This window comes from Delphinapterus leucas, chromosome 14 (genome assembly GCF_059928025.1).
Source record: "Delphinapterus leucas isolate spDelLeu-1000000601 "Yukka" chromosome 14, BTC_Dleu_Yukka2, whole genome shotgun sequence".
NCBI classification, from domain to species: Eukaryota; Metazoa; Chordata; class Mammalia; order Artiodactyla; family Monodontidae; genus Delphinapterus; species Delphinapterus leucas.
Window position 1 is genome coordinate 62469702 of NC_143142.1, and position 14389 is coordinate 62484090.

At 52.3% G+C, this 14389-nt stretch overlaps 1 long non-coding RNA gene across 1 annotated transcript; it reads left to right on the plus strand.

Moving 5' to 3' along the window:
• Positions 1-318: 318 nt before the first annotated feature.
• On the plus strand, positions 319-3954 carry LOC149747633 (uncharacterized). The gene is made up of 2 exons (XR_016387634.1): positions 319-711; positions 2210-3954. It is a non-coding gene; the product is annotated as an uncharacterized LOC149747633 (long non-coding RNA).
• Positions 3955-14389: the final 10435 nt, after the last annotated feature.

Below are 14389 nucleotides of genomic sequence, written 5' to 3' on the forward strand. Positions count from 1 at the left end.
CGCTGTGCAAGGACCTCCGGGTCGTGTGCACTTGGAGCGCTCGAGCCTGTCTCTCCTGACGCACGAAGGCACCTTCACATGTCTGGGTGCACGTCGCTCTCGGTGTGTGCACGGTCCGTGTGCACACCGCCCGTGTCTGTGTGCTGGGCGCTCCACGCGCGCGCGTTCCGGCCTGCGGGCGACCAGGGACCCGCGCGGGGCTCCACGCGCCCCGCAGGGCTGACCCCCTTCCCGCGCCCGGCCACGGGCCACCGCGATTGGTCGCCCGCTCCCTCTCAGCCGTCACCCCTCCCGCCCCCCCCCCCGCCACCCCCCCGCCACCCGCGCTCCCGCGGTCCCCGCTGTCCCCCGCGGTTCCGGCGAGGCCGCGCCGCGCTGCGCTCCGCTCCCATTGGCTGCGCGCGCCTTTGTGTGGCGGCAGCTGCGGCCCCAGCGCCTTTGAATGTCGAGAGGGGCCGGGAAGGGAGCCTTTCCATGGGCCATCTGTCTCCCCGCCAGCCGCCGCCCCACCGCCGCCCGCGCCCCGCGCTCCGCCTCCCGCCCCGGCGGCTCCCGCAGCCCCGCCGCCGCCCGCGCCCGCGCCCCGGAGCCGCGCCACAAAGGGCCCGCGCGCAGCCGCCGCCGCCGCCGCCGCCGCGCGAGGAGCCAGGATGGTCCTGGTCCACGTCGGCTATTTCGTGCTTCCAGTGTTTGGCTCTGTGCGAAACAGAGGTATCGCTTTTTCCTTTCGGGGTCCGCTTCGGAGCGTGGATCGCCGCGGGCACCGGGGTGGGGGCGGGCGCCGAGGGCGGCGGAGGGCTCAGGGCACACCCGCAAGGACGCGGGGCGAGCGGTGGCTTCTCCCCTCTCCCTTTTGGGGGGACCCCCAGTGTGGAGGTGGCTGCCCTCGTGGGAGCTTTTGCAGTGAAGTTAGGATTTGGCGATTTGAGTCCATCCCTCCCTCCCTCCCCAGCCCCACTATTTATTCTTTGCGGCGGACGCGGTTCCCCCAAATCATAGCCCCTTCCCCCAATACCTAGCCCTGTGTGATCGAAGGACGGAGAGAGATACAGGACTGCGTGTGTGCGCGCGCGCGTGTGTTTGTGTGTGTAAGCGTACTTGGCTTCCTGTGATTTTTTTTTTTTGAGGTGTGTGTGTGTTTCGTGTCATTTTTGTTTGTGTTTCTCCATCATTTGGTCGTTGATACCGATGGCTGGTTAGCTGGGACCTGGCATCTGCATCTCCCATCTGCCCTATGCCATGCCCCAGCCCCCGCATTCTCGTGGGCACTTGCACGATTTCCCGTCCCATCTCTTCCTCCCCTTTAACCCTTTTTGTGTATCGCCCTTGTGCTACCCCTCCCACCCCATGGTCTTTGTATGACAGTTGCATTTATGGGTTCAAGATGCTTGTGTGTGTGTGTGTGTGTGTGTGTGCGAGTGTGTGCAAGTGTGTGCGCGCCTCGGAGAGTCAGATGTGCACTGCTGTGCACCCCTGGGCCGGGCCGAAGCGGGGTGCCGGCCCTTGGCTGTTGCGCTGTGTGTGAGGATGAGGTGGGACGCTGCCCCCAAGCCAGGCCTTTGCCCTGGGCAGGCGTTGACAAAGCAGCAGGCCGGCGCCGGCTTTGTTTTTAACTGTGATATATGGGGTGTGTTTGCACGGTCCCCTGCCCCACATCCCCTTTCCCTTACATTCTGCTACAACAATAGCTTGATTTTCCCCTCTTCTCCTCTTCACATTTCTTCCATTTTCTTTTAATCAGAAACTCCCACCTCCCAAAGCAAATCCGAGATGCATTTAGATTCATTATTATTATTTTTTCTTTTTGTACTCTGCCTCTGGACTCACATTTCTCTTCTTGGAAATGTTTCTGCTATCCTCTCCCACTCCACGTCTGCTAAAATCCCTGCTGGCTGAGGCTCTCCCCCACTCCCCCTCCCTCAAGCTCAGAATGATGTCTTCCCTTTGCGGCCCGGCTGCTCCACCAAGTCAGAGTGGGGGGTGGCGTCGCAAGCCGGCGCTTTAGTGCGCCCCAGGGGCCCGACTGGGCAGGAGAATGAAAGCCCAGCCCTCCTTCTTTCAGCCCAGCTGTCCCCAGACCCAGCCTGTCCCCAGAACCTAAAAGGCAAGGTTGGCCCCCTTAGGCCTGTTTGAACCACAGTTTTTTCGTGTGATGATAGAATGATGACATTCTGCATTTATCAAATCTTTTTTTTTCTTCATTGTGTAGCTCAGTGAATGGTCAACTCGCTGCTGTGTGCGCTGTGACCCTTCTGCCTCCGCATTTAGCTGTATTGTGACACCCCTCTTAACCATCTCCTGTCTCCATCTGAGGAAGGCATTGCTATTTAAGCGGCAGTATCCCCTATCTCAGGCCAGCCTAGCAGTGGGGGGCGGTGGTGGAGTGAGTGTGTGAAGAATAGGAATGGGGGGGCTGGGTGAGATCTCCCTTGAAATGCCAACCCCTCCCCCAATACACAATTATATCTTATTACTTGGCATTTCCTCTTAAAACGGGTGTGGAACATTACACTAGGCAGAAATTCAAAAATGATTAAGAAGGATGTTGAGCCTGAAAGTATAATTATCCTGATTAAGTCATTATCATCCTCATTAATACCACCAATCTCTAAATACCATTGCAGGATGCTGATTCCATGTTTTGAAATTCAAATTGCTCAGCTGCCTTTAAATTTTATTTTTAATACATGCCCCCCCCCCAAAAAAAAACACCCAAGAAAACAAATTCTGCCAGTCAGTCAAAGTTTACTTTCATGGCAAACACGCCCATAGGAAATTCAAGGGCTGAGGGTTAATTGGGCTGTGAGTAAAATTTAGCACAATGTGATAAGAATTCATGACCTTCCGATAGAGGATACTAATGCTTAACTCAACAAGGTCCTAAACCACAATCTTCTTGTAAAACTATTAGATAGCTTGCCAGCTTAAATCTGTTCCTTTTAGTTTCCATTGTAGTAGTATAGGATGTAGGCCATTTCAGAATAGATGTAGAGAAATAACCATTTTTGTATCTCATCTTGTTTAGCCGAGTACATTGCACTGTAAATCCCTGTTAAGTGGATTCCTTTTGCCTTGGCTTGGAGGCTGTAGCACCCCATATCCCACTTATCTGGGTGGCCATCAGCTGGCTTCCTGGTAGCACCCAGGCATAAGTGAAGAGATTACATTTAGTCAGAGGCAAAAAATAATAAATATAGATATGAAAATTTTTGATGAAATGACAGTTGCTGCTACTCTGAAAATTTGGTGTAGCAAGGTCCTTGACTTAATGGGGAGCCATAGCCATGGTGTCTTAATTGTTTAATTGTACAATGTCAAGAGCATCTTTGGACATCCGCCCTGGCCCTCAGAGCTGCCCCTTTAACAGCCGGCTCCCTTCTGCTGCCTCGCTGGCCAGACCTGCTTGAAAACTGAAACAAAACAGCAGCAATAAAGAATAAGGCCCCTACTTCAAGGGCCCTTCCAAAATAAAGTCCCAAGTGGCCTCCCCAGATTGCCATTTGGCAATCTGAAAAGAAAGAGAAGAGAAAAAAGAAAAGAAAAGAAAAAGGATCCCCAGCAAAATGGTTTTCCATTAAACAGGGATAGCGTGTTCTGCTGTGCTGAATTACTTCCTGTTCTTATTTTGTGGGTAATTTTTTCTGTATCAAATATCCTTTCGGTTGTGTATCTTTTTCACCTTTTCTTGTACTAAAACTAAAGCATGATCTGTATTTTTTTCCATCCCCCAGTTGACAATGTACAGCGCTCGGGTAGAGATGTTACCCTGCTGAAACGCACTGTGCTCGTGTAGCCGGGCCATCTGCTCGTTGTACGCTGCTTTTGTTCTGTTGCCCTTCCGAAGCATGGTGGGCCCAGCCTTTTTTTTTTGTATCGTGTGCATGACGACATTGTTACACACAGAATCCACTAATACTAATATACAATCTCTCAATAAAGAACTAGTTTCCTATATTAACCTAGTGTGCTTTTTCTCTTGCTGTTTTCCCATTTATTGTTGTATCCTGCTGTAGATTTTCCCCCTTGCTTTTCTATCCCCACCCTCACCCACCCACCCACCACTCCCACCTCCCATTGTAAGATTTGAGTGAATGCCTTCTGGTTTTTTTTTTTTTTTTTTTTAACTTTTGTTTTGTTTTGTTTTGTGGTACAGATATGGTGACTTTAATCTCATCTAGTCCATATCTTTCTAAGGTAGATATCTGGGGCAATGAGGGGGGTGGGTCAGTTGTCCTGTCACACCAAAATAGCTCTACTGCATAGAAGGAACTCCTATCTTTGGCTACCTGTGTACCCACCCAATAGCCTCCACATTTCATCTCAGTTTCCAAGTTACATGGGCACTCAGTTTATGATGCTGGTGAAAAGATGGGGCTGTAACACTTAGGTTGAGAAAAGGGATACTGTTCTTAACTAGCAATCTTGTAGCATTTCAGACTCGCCTGAAAAACCCATTTTCAGTTGTGTTTTAACTTTTCTTTTTACTGTTTTATTGATTTACTGTCCTTATAAGTCATGTTGGGGGTGACATGTTACATGCAGTTGAAGCCATGATCTGGAATTTTAAAGTACCCTCTTCTATGTGCATATTTAAATTGTTGGGACCTGTGATGTAAGTTTTGCGTTGAGATCCTGCATGAGGAAGATGTTTGAAACAGAAAGCAACTCAGACCACTCCCACATTCATCCCAGGGCCAGCAGCCTGACCTGTCACTGTAGGAATAAGAGGGTCTGTGCCCTCTGCAGGCTGTGAGCCATTTAAAGCTGATTACAGCCTAGTTTCCTGACAGCTGCCTCATCTGTGGCCGTAGCGCCCCTCTTGAGAAAGAAAGCCAGATCTGCCATTGTCAGAGTGTGTTGGGGGGATCAGGAAGGAAATCATGACCTTACCCCAAATTGAATTGGAAGAAGAGCCCTTAAGATATGTCTTTTTCCCATAATTATATTTGAGGAGCCAGTGGAGAGGTATTTTTTCCCCAGAGTGGAACCCAAATTCAAGCATTTGTCAATTACACCTCTTCAATTTCAGCCCAGAACAAGCCTTGACAAATGAGGCGTTTTAGTCACCGCGGAAATTAGTTGATTAAAGAAATTCATGGTTCCTTCAAAGGGTCATCGTTCCGGAGCCGCTCTTCCTTGGGCCAACGTGCGTCCTCCTCGCTCCTGTGGGCTGTCTCCTGGCCCGCCTCTGCCCCCTGCCAGCGTCCCTTTCCCGGGCAGGCGCACCCCTGCCTGACCACAGCGCTTCCTAGCCTTCTTTGTGGCTTGGTGCGGCTCTCCTCTCCCCCCATGGCTGCCCTTTCTGCTCTGGCCCTTTGTTCTCATGCTCTCTCCAGCCCAGAAGGGAAAGCTGAGCTGATTTACTGTGACACATGGACACACATGAAAGTTCCCAGCAGAGGCTCATGCTGTAGTTTTTATAAGAAGGGATATGCAGGTCTTCAAGGATTTTGTTTCTCCCTCTCCTTCTTCTCCTCTCCTTCTCATTTTATTTTGGTTTTCATGAAATGTTTAATTTTGTTCCTAGTTTGAGAAAGCAAAATAAACCATCTTCCAGCCAACCTCAACAATAAGGAAAACTACCCCAACTCAGATGATTGCCGTCATTTCTGTCCTAGAGAGCAGTAGTTCATTAGATTGCTATTAAGCAACTCTAAGATTTTATTTCTTTAAGTGAATGTTATGTATGTTGGAATTATTTGGTCAATACGTTTTGAGGATGGTTTAGTAACCTAGTAATAACAAAGAAAGTTAGTGGGTTAATGGGAAGTCATGTTTTAGCAATTTATCAAATGCATACTATGTTTTCATCCAGATTGTCAGAATAAACATTTATCTGAAGGAGCCTTTTCCTCTGACTGGATGATCCAGTCATTACAAAGCCATTGTACTTTATATCTACTCTCTCAGCCAACAGATGTGTACCTGTTTTAATAAAGTTTAACTCTAAAAGATTTTGGAAAAGCCTTCTGCTCCACAGATCCTACACTGAACTTTGTAACAAGATGGGACATAGTTCTTGTTTATGGCTTTTCCTTTTGAATAAGAGAACTTCTTTCCTGAAACTAGCATCAGATGAGGTCCGCCTAATTGAGGAGCTGACTTGAATAATAGTTCTCGTAAATCAGCAAATACTATTAATCACTCAAGGTTAGGGGAAAAGACCACCAAGAGTCTCCATGCCCTAATACGCTGATAACAGGGACTGGCCCACCTCTCACCTCTCTTCCTTTCGTAGTTTGCTCACTTCCTGCCCTACCCACTATGTCCTTCCCATCTTTAAATAAGCAGCCTGCTGTGTCCATTGGAAACCTTAATGCTTTTCTGGGCTAGGGAAGCAACAGCCCTGTGCTGGATCCAAGTGCAATGTGAAACCCCTTTCCTGGCCAGGAGACACAGGCCCTTGACTCCAACTCAGGGAGTGACTTTGGATGTCTCAGTCCTAGCTGACCACGGTTGCTCAAATGTGCAAGACACTTGTGCCTTGGTTTCTCTTTGAATCTAAATAGCTCTTTAAAAATTCCTGGCTTAACATAATATGAAAGTGAATTAGTTTTTATTAGTATGGTATGGTTTGGCCACAGATGAACCAATATATTTCTAAGAGAATCAGAGGGGAAACTTACCTTAGAGAGGTTCAGATTTTCTGGATGATTTAAAAACTAAAAGCAAACATTCAGAACCCCACAGCCGAACCACTTGCAATGCCTGTATTTTCATGTATTCAGTCATTCATTCATTCACTGACTCACTTGTTTGTTCATTAGTTAATGAGTGTTCATTGAATTCCTACTTGGGGCCAAGTGAAGCAGTGTAGGACCTGGGTGCCTGCCCTCCTGAGGCTTATGCTGAGGCTGGAAGATGAATGCTTAGGGAACCAGACGCTGAGATGTTCTGTGCCACAGCACCCAAACGGATGGCAAGAACATCCTGACTTGAGGTGGGAAGAGCTTGGAGCAGTCCAGTGGTTGAGTCCTACTCCAGTCTTGACTGGGAAGGGTGAACTTAGGCCACTGCTCTGAGCATCATCTAAACAATGACTATCATTATACCTACCTGATAGGGTGTGTGGTGTGCAGACTTTTCAAAGGCACCTGGCACAGAGCAGGTGCCTCGGGCATGCTAGGTGGCTTCCCCCATCCCCCACACCTGTAGGAATTTACTGGCCAAGGGATCAAATAAAGTCAGGGATGACTTGCTGAGGAAGTGGGGTTGAGATGTGCCTCAAAGGTTGGTATGTATACAGGAGGAAGAGAAGTGAGAGCTCCAGGTGGGGACCGAATGGAGTGAGACTTTGGCCAAGGACAAGTGGCTCTGCTGATTTGCCAAGAACGGAGAGTGCTTATGAGGAGGGGTGTGTGTGTGTGTGTGTGTGTGTGTGTCTGGGTGTGTCTCGGGGTATGTGTGCAGACCTGTTGCCTTGCACATCTTCGGGAGGCACTGGGACCATTGTCCTGTCTTTGAATGGTTCTCCTGAGAGCACAACTCCAGGGGATAAGCAGCATGAGGTTGGGAGAATAAGGGAGAAAAGGCTGGAAGATATTTTGAAGTCAGTTTCTGAAGACCTTTGGAAGCTCCGGCAGAGTTTGGACTTGCTCCTTTAGCCCCTGGGGGCTGTCTGGGGAGAGTGGTGCTTCAACAACTTCTTATTCTGGCAACCGATGACAGGGGGTGAGCCCAGGGGGCTGAGCCGGGGAGGAGGCCGTGGTGGCCATCCAGGGCTGTTGGAAGCCCAAACCAGTGCTCCGGGGGAGGAGGGCTTGCAAGAGGGGCCTTCCCATAGGAGGAGGTGAGCAGAACTGAGTCAATGGGGAGGGGCTCAGGGGCGGGAGGTCTGGGGGTGCCTGGGAAAATGTAAGACCCTGAAGACAAACAGGGAAGATGGGAGGAACAGTCAATTTGGGGGATAGGTTAGTTCAGCGTGCGGATAAATAGAATTTGAGGTGTAGAAAGTGGCAGAGGGAAGGGGACCACGACAATGTCCTGGGATTTGAGACTTCTAGTACCCGGATGGAGTAGAAAATTAATTTTGATGATAAAAATGTATCGTATTTACATGACACACCCTCAAAAAACTCTCCCTCCGTGCCTTACTTGGCTATGCAGATGCATCTTTAGTTATGCAGGTCACACTTTCAGCAACCTCTCTGCCGACACTGACCCCCTCGGGGAGCTGTGCCCGCATATCTCAGTTTGAACAACTTTTATCAAACTTCACCCTTCTTGAGAAGAGAGAACCCCAAGGCCGGCTGGTGGCAGGATCACTGCCTCCACAGGTTTGCAGAAAAGGTCGGCCCTCCCCACGTGAGGAGGATAGCAGAGTCGGGGAGAAGGATGGGGCAGGGGTTTGGCAGCTGGGGGCGAGGGCGGGGCGTGAGAGGGGGGGCCCGGGCTCCGACTTCAGCATTCGCCCTGTCTGCAGAGAGTGGCTTTTCCCTAACTCAAAGCTCTTTCTCTTCTGTTATCTTATTTCCTCCCCAACACAGCCTGGGAGGAGGTAATTGGGGGCCAGAGGAGGCAACTGAGGCCAATGGTGGGGAAAGTCCATCCCTGCCCGCCCCCAGCTAGGAAATGGCTGAGCCAGAAGTGGATGCCAGGTGACTAGCTGGCCGGCTGTGGTTCCCTGCACTGCCTCCATGGCTTGTACACTGTTAGGAGCCCTCTTGAAACCAAGACAAGCATTGGAAAGGAATCCCTGCTTTTCCTCCATGTCTGGGGGCATCAGTTTGTCTGCATTGGGAGAGGCCTCTGTCCAGCTCGCGGACAGCCATGCTGTGAGGCAGGTCAAGTCCCCAACCTCGAGCTCTCCTCCTGGAAGGGGAGGCTGAGAGCCAGGGAAGGTGCATAGTGGACCAGAGAGACCCCTGGGTAGGAAAAGAGCAGAGGCTGGAACCCCATGGTGAGTCCTTCAGCCTGCAGACTGGCTCGAAGGAGGCCTGGCCAGCTTAACTGGGGGACACTCTGCTCTGATCGCCACCTAAATAACCAGGTGTCGCCCTTTGAGGACTTTGGCTCCCAAGTCATGAGCACGTTTCCCAAGCTTCCTTAGGTCATTGTGATGCCTTCGCAGATTCTATGTTATATCATCAAGTAGTAGAATCACATTTTGGAAAGTTTAGAAAATAGACCGAAAGGAGAAAAGTCTCTTAGGAGCCCACCCCTCTGTGATCACTTTAATGAAAGGCCTTCCACATTTTTGTTCATGCTCATATATGTCTTTTTTGTAGAGCTGTAAACAGTGATAGGCACTTCTGCGTTCTCCAGTTTTTCAAATTTAACATATCGAAAGCCTTTTCATGTTTTGCTAAGCTGTGTTCACCAGCGTCACTTTGAATGGCTTCACCATATTCCACTTGAATGGTGGCTCTGCATTCGGGCTTGGTGGTTTATGAGGCACCCAACGGCCGTGGGTCACGGGCCACTCCTGCTGGCCTACCTGTGACCTCCCGCGGGCTGCTGTTTGGCCACTGGAGGGTAGGGGGTTAGTGGAATCTGACAGCTTCCAGGCCTCTCTGCTCACCATCAGCCCCTTCCATCAATGGGCCCAAAGAGGGGGAAGGAAGGGCAGGAAGGTGGGTGTGGGGAAGGAAGATTTGGATAAATCCTCCTGAGATCTGGGTTCTGGTCTTTGTTCTGCTACAAACCTCCACTGTGATCTTAAGCAAGTCAGCTTCCTTCATGGGGTCTCAGTTACCCCATCGGTCAAATGGGGACGATGGGTCCATTGTTTCTGCCTTACAGGACTTGTCACGTGAAGTAATACACATGAAAAGAAGTAAAAAGCCAGCCAGAGAAAACAGTAACAATAATGGCCCATTATTCAGGAGGTAGTGCTCAGACAGGCTGTGCAGGACGGTGGGCGCAGCCCTGCTTTGAGGCTGCTCTGCCAATAACACCCCTGCTCTGGGTCTGTACCTCCTATCTGTCAAAGGAGATAATTGCCCCTCATTGCCCCTTCCTGCTCTAGAAAACTGTGATTTCCTCTTGATGAGAATAACTTACATTTCCATTGTCTTTTGGCCTTTTCACTGGGCAGCAGCCATACACTTTGGTGCTCAGTACATAGGCACCTGCTCTTCCACCGGCCGCCCTGCCCTCGGAGGGACGGGGGTGGGGGGGGGCAGCAGTGACTCCTGGCGGCTCTGCCACGCGGTGAGCGCTCCCCCTGGGAGTCCTGAGCCTGGGGTCCCTCCTGCTTCCTGCTGCTGCCACTCTGGTTTGGCCTCTGAGCAAGAACTTCCCTGGGGCATCATTGCTCCCTCTTGCCGTCCTTTCCTTTAAACCTCCCCCTGAGGTGTGCCACTTCAGGGCAGCAGGGGAGTCGGCCCTCCAGGAAGTCACCCACGTGGAAGGGCTCAGCTGCTCCTCCTGGGGGTGGGGATGCAGTGGGGTGGAGGAGAGGAAGTGGTGGCTGCTGACTCAGCACCAGCCTGCGGGTGGAGGGGGGTGGAGGAGCTCTCTGAGGCTGGGAGGAAGTGAGGATTCAGCCAACACCTGTCTCAAGGAAGGGCAGGAAGCTTTGGAACAGCTGCTGCTCCTTCTGTGGGGCTGCGAGTGGGAGAGAAGGGGGTGGAGGCCCGCTCAAGGCTCCCCCTCCCCCCACAGCCTGTTTGCTCGGCCCCAGCGCTCCTCCCCGCGTCTGCCAGGGCTTCCAGGCCACCCCCTCCCCATTGCTCAGGGGCCCCACCATGCTGCCTGCCCCCAGCACCATCGTGCTGCCTCCTAGAACACTTACTCTGAGGGTGCTCATGGGTGAATGCGTCCAGCCACCCAGGGCTGGGGGCACCGGGCTTCCCTAAGCCAAGGGGTGGCCCTTCCCGCGGGGCCCTCAGTCTCCCTGGCACTCCCTGGAAGGGCAGCTGGCCTGGGCAGGCCTACTGCTCCGCCAACACGGCCCTGCCGACCAGCGCTGAGGGGTCCAATTCTGGGGATGGTGAGGCGGTGATGGAAAGACCTGGGTCCATGGGCCGGTTCCCTCCTTCGAGGCTCCCTGAACTGCTGGTCACCCCTGGCCCAGCGGTATGTGTGCCTCACTTGGTACTGAGGGAGGGAGCCAGAAGAGGTAGCTGCACGGGGCTTTGGCCCTGGTGTTGGTGGTGGCCAGAGCCCCTCTCGGACACCAGGGTGAGTAGGCCCAACCTTGGCTTCACCTTTGGTGGACTCATGTCCCTCGGGGCATAGGAGGGAGTCAGGCATGAAGAGGAGTTCAGTCAGCTGGTCCACAGGGAAGCTGGGCCTTGGAGGCGGCTCCTGCCTGACTGCTTTTGGGCGAGGAGAAACTGAGGCTCCCAGGCAGTGGTGCCAGGAAGCAGGGTGGCCACAGAGCCACAGCCGGAGTTGGAGGGGGAGGGGAAGGGAGGTAGTAAGAGGCCCCGAGAGGGAGCTTGGGCCCTCTGGCACCTGAGGAATGCAGCCTTCTCCCCACCAGGAGGAATGGGGCTGCAGGAGGCGTGAGGGGAAGAGAGGCCACGTGGGCGTAAAGAGAGCAACAGCCATCAGCCCCCACCTGAGCAGGTGAGCTGGGAGTGTGATGACGTAGGCCGAGGAGGAACCCAGACATGAACGTGGGACAGTGTTTGCCCAGCCCATCCCCATCCCATCCTGAAGGGTCCCCACCAGCCCAAGCTTCCCGTAGGAGAGAGGTGGAGGAAAGGAGTGAGAAGGTTAGAGTGTAGGAGGAGGAAGTTAGAGACGCACTGTTTCATCACTGAGCCTCATTTCTCAGCAGGAAGCACCCATCTCTTGGGTACTTACTAAGTCTGTGCCGGTGCCTGCCTTGTGTTCGCCTGGGTGGGTGGGCCTGGCCTGGCTTGCCTACCAGACTAGATGGGAGGCTGGACAGGTGTGCAACAGACAAAGGGCAGAACCCTTGACTTGGGTCAAAAAAAGGGCCTTGCCACACCATAGAATAAACACATCGTGGTTTTCAGTTTTCTTACTAAATTTGGAAAAAAGGAGATTTTTATATTAAACTAAGCAAGGAACTCTTATGCCACCAGTTACAAATTTTGCATGGACTTTTGAGTGAAAACATAGGGCTTTAATGACATATTTCATTCACACACTCCAGGCCAGTCCGTACCCCTACGACTGGGGGGCTGGGGTCGTTTCACACCCCTCTGACATTTGGGCCCTCCTGGGGAAGAGTGTGAGGGGCGCTCCTGGGTAATCCAAGGCTTTCTCTTTGCAGAAGTGGGAACCCAAGCCTGTCCAGAGGCTGGAGTAGCTAAGCCAGCTCCCAAGGGGCCTGGTCAGGACTGCGACCGGGGCCGCTTGGCCCCGAGGGCCAGCGCTCTTCTCAGGTCTTGACTCTAGGCCAGCTGGAGGTGGCCCAAGCTCCAGTAACTCCAGCAGGATGGTCAAGGGGCATTTTGTGGGGGACAGGACTGGGCAAGGCTGAAGACAGCATGGGGTTTAACTGGGCAGAGGGAGAAGGGTGGCATTTCAACATGGTGGCCGATTCACATATATTCCTAGTCTGCAGAGCCAAGGCCAGGACTGGAAGCCACGGTCTGAGAGCAGAGGGCAGCAGACGAGACAACCCCATGAACTGGCGTGGGAGGAGGGCCTTCCTGTGGGGGGCACTCAGCAGAGGGCTGTCCATGGTACTGTAAGGACTCTTTTTTTTTTTTTTTTTTTACAGTGATAAAATATACATAGCATAAAATTTGCCATTTTAACCATTTTATAGTGTACACTTCAGTGACATTGAGTACATCCGTCATGTTGTGCCACCATTACCACTCTCTACTTCCAAAACTTTTTCATTACCCCCAACAGAAACTCAGGGCCCCCTTGACCTTGAGGCCTGTTCCCAGGCAGGGCCAAGCTGTGCTTGCTGGGACCCCTCCAGGACGGTGGGGGAGATTAAGTGGTAGCAAGGAAAGCACAGGTTTTGGCCTCAGGGAGGGTTCAAGCCTGGTCTTGCCACCTACTTTGGGTGACTTTGGACCTCTCTGAGCCTCAGTCTCTTCATCAGAAAAAAATGGAGATAATCGCTATTAATACTAGTGTCATGGGGAGGTGAGGGTGAAAGAGAGTTATGATGCATTTAAGGTACAAGCACACGAACCTCTGGGAAGTGCTTAGCAAAAGATGGTCATTCTCAGCTCCTCACTCACCCCATCCCCTCTGAACACACATCCCTGTTTGTTTGGACCTGGAACAGTCTAAGGGGTCCAAAGGGAGTGCAAAGGGAACAGACAAGAACTGGCATGTTTCAGCTTCACTGGCTAAGCAGTTACTGAGAATCTACTTTGGGCTGTGAACAACCGAGGCACAGATAGCGTCTGGCCCACAGCCTAGCTGGGGAGACCCCCGAGCACCCCTGGAGTGGGGCGGAGAATGCAGACTGGGCTACGCTGAGGGCCAGGCCGATGGTCATGCTGGCTGGAAAGCGTGGCCCAGCCTGGAGCAGCTGGCCAGGATTGGTGCCCGGGATGGGAAGTCACTGAGGGCTGGTAAGTCAGAAGGGCCTCCTGGAGAAGACAGAACTGGAGCTGCCCCCCACGGAGGGAGTGATCTGCAGCTTGCTGACTGGGGGAGCTATCAGGTCTGCCTGCCCCCTTGCCCCTCTCCCACACAGGCCCAGATCTGATCCAAGAGGTGAATGTTCAGAGTCCTGTGGCTGTTACCTTGTCTGATTTTTCTTTTTCTTTTCTGGAGCATTGGGCCCTCTCATTTCATTGTCATCCCACCCCCGCTAGTCCCCTTCTTCCCTGCTATCCCTCAGCCCCAGCCATTTCCCCTGTAATCCCCTGCCTCCTCCCACCCCTCTGCCTTGCTGGACTGCCTGAGTGCTCCCATGGGTCAACGTGCCACCCCTTGGGATGGCCACACAGAGTGGGATGCTGCCTGGGAGGAGCTGAGGGTTTGTGAACTCCTCTGAAGCGGGCAACCCTCTCAGGCACTGGTTCTTCTCCCTGCAGAATTGGGTACCATTCTTACCTGCCAGACTGAGTGAGAGTCAAATGAGATGGTGGATAGAAAGCACCCACCATGACACCTGGCACAGAGCACGGGGCTACGCTTATTGTTATACGTGGCTACCTGCTAGGTAGTTGCCACGTACATGATCCCCTGACTGCTCCTAGGAGGCACTTTGAATTTGGTAAGGGGAACAAAGGATAGGGGAAAAACTTCTCTGAGCCTCGGTGTTCTCATCTGTAAAATTGGGACAATCCTAGTAACCGCTGCAACAGGGTTATAATGAGGCTCAGATTTGATCTCGGATTTGTTCAGCTGACCACACAGATGTGTACCTTGTGTCGGCATTCGACCAGGTGCCCTGCCAGGCACTGGAGGCATGAGGAAATAACAACAACATGAGCATCAGCAAATGCTCACATAGCACTTGCCCTGTGCCAGGCGCTGTCCTAAGCACTTTAAC